At 30.5% G+C, this 2,766-nt stretch overlaps 1 protein-coding gene across 1 annotated transcript in view; it reads left to right on the forward strand.

Moving 5' to 3' along the window:
- Window positions 1-2,766, forward strand: part of LOC106867322 (cilia- and flagella-associated protein 65) — a 720,747-nt gene that overhangs the window by 389,071 nt on the left and 328,910 nt on the right. The gene's annotated exons all lie outside the window — the stretch shown is intronic.

A 2,766-nucleotide genomic window follows, 5' to 3' on the forward strand; every position in this document is an offset into this window, starting at 1 on the left:
ATGTGTGTATATATACACACACACACATATATATATATATATATATATATATATATATGTATTCTTGTGTGAGATAAAACTTTCTTATAATTGTTGTATACATCATCGTAATTTCTGCATATGTTTACATAATTTATTCTAACATTTCTCTTAAATGAACCTTAAATTTTATTTCCTGCAAATGCTTCTCTTAATTTGCTTTGTGTAACATAAACCTTATTCATAATGTTTGCATAACTTTGTCATAATTTATGTGCGCCTCAGTCTTTGTCTTTTTCTAGAGATTTAGCATATATCTTTGAAGTTGCCACCTACTTTCTGCCAAACATGTTATCTCTTAAATTTTATACATTTATGATTTAGGTTATGGTTTCCTTGATCAATGTGTTGTGAGTGTATCTCTCATTTTTGGCTACATTTTGTTTTACCTTTATATGAATCACAAATTGCAAATTCATTAAAATTTTATAGCAAATTTAAGAAAACACACAGAATTAATTTTTCTGTTAGATATAATATTTGTACTGAAGTTAGAAATAGCCCCAAAATCTTTAACAAAAGAACTAGAAATATCCACTGGATGAATGAAAATTACTGCTGAATCTCTGATTGTTAATCACAAAATTGTTTCTCAGATTTTGCTTCAAAGAAAAGATATGGCACATGCACAAGTTTCAAGTGTCCTCAGAAATTGTGAGTTTCATGGAATTGATCATCTTCCAGGGCTGGTACTACATTTTAAGCATTCTAAGCAATCACTTAGAGTGCATAAACCTGGATTCATTGAAATGAATCTAGACAACTTAAACAAAATGTTTTAATCTTCATCACATACTGTCATGGACTACATTAATTTTCATCTGCCTCACACATGATTATTTTAAAGTTGTGGAGTTAATAAGATATCATAGTTTAATTTTGTAGCTTTATCCTATTAGAATTTTCATTAGTAAATGTCTAGTTACTATAAAGATATTACCATTTGTTCGGGTACTGTGTCAGAGTTTCTCGGCAATTATACATTTCATAAATTGTAGAAAATATCCCCAATAAATCTTGCTGGTTACTGCACTTAGATATGTCAGTGTATTCAAATTGTCATTTGAATACACTGACATATCTCTCATACATATCTATAATGTATTATTATCTCTGCTCCTACAAACCTTCATTCATGTGTTCAAGTGTTATGCTTCAAACAAACTTAACTATTGAACGAAATAAAAGATGCAGTCAAAGCTATTACTTGGTGAGACATGTTTGAATGTATGTTGTAAATGACTTTAATCTATAAAGAAAATTGGAGATCAAATTGAAAATAAAATGCATTTGTGTGATGCCTAAAGCCATCTTAACTATGGAATAAAGTCAAAGACATAATCAAAATCTTAAATGTAATGAAACAATTTCAAATATTACGTTTTGAATACACTTAACTATGGAATAAAATTGAAGACATAATTGAAATTATTAAACCAATGAAATACTTTTATAGAAATCTATAAATTTATGCACCAAAACAGACATAAGTATAGTATAGTCATAAAAGATAGCATGTTCCATGGATCTTGCTAGTCAAGAATAAAGTAGGAGGGAGGTGAAATACAGGACTAAATTTTCCAAAATGTTTAACCTCATTCCAATACATTATCATTCAATTTCTACCATTTATGACGTAGCTTCTCCTCACTGGGTTCAGTAAAACAAAACCAAGAATTTATTGAGGTCATTTCAAATAACTACATATTTCTCCTACAAATCTGTCATCTTAAGTTGATTGTGTAGTAAATTCTTATGCTTGATGGACCATGGAAACTTTACATAATGATATATGTTTCAAATATTGATGCCTCATATTTTCACAGCCTCCTACAATTTTCAGAATATTATAATATTCTTGTTGGGAAATTTACATTTATTTCCAAATGTTGATAAATACAATAACAATTTAGGTTAGTTTTATTTCTATAAACACATTATTTATTTGACTAGCTAGACCCGTGAAAAATTCACGAAAAACAAAAAATGTAAGCGTCTATAAACAGTGTACTGGTGCCATGAGAAATGTTTGTATATTATGACTGTCTGTCTTTACATTCTGAGTTCAAATTCTTCCAAGGTCGACTTTACCTTTCATTCTTTTGGGGTCAATAAATTAAGTACCAGTTGTGTACTGGAGTCAATCTAATCAACTGACCTCCGCCCCACAAAATTTCAGGCCTAGAAAAGTATATTGTGACAGTTACAGAATATAGAAAGTAACGTAACACCAATGACTATATAATCCGACCAAAATATCTCAGTTACACAAACGTAAACAGAATTACTATTTAACCTTAGAATACATCGGACATATTCAAAGAACCATCTTGGTTTAGTGGTACGGAACGTTCTTCTGGTATTCTTTGATTCTCTTACTCGTTTCAGTCATTTGATGGTGGCCATGCTGGAGCACCACCCTTTAGTCAAAGAAACTGACCCCTGGATTTATTCCCTGTTAGCCTGGTGCTTATTCTATCAGTCTCTTCTGCTGAACAGCTAAATTACAGGGATGCAAATGCACCTACATTGGTTGTCGAGCAATGGGGGTGGTGGGACAAACACAGACACACACACAGACACACACATATACATACATACATACATACATACATACATACATTCATGCATACATACATATATATATATATATATATATATATATGTTGTTGTACTTGGGGATGGTCATATTCCCAGTTTAGCCAATATATATATATATATATATAT

This window comes from Octopus bimaculoides, chromosome 10, assembly GCF_001194135.2.
Source record: "Octopus bimaculoides isolate UCB-OBI-ISO-001 chromosome 10, ASM119413v2, whole genome shotgun sequence".
Lineage (NCBI taxonomy): Eukaryota > Metazoa > Mollusca > Cephalopoda > Octopoda > Octopodidae > Octopus > Octopus bimaculoides.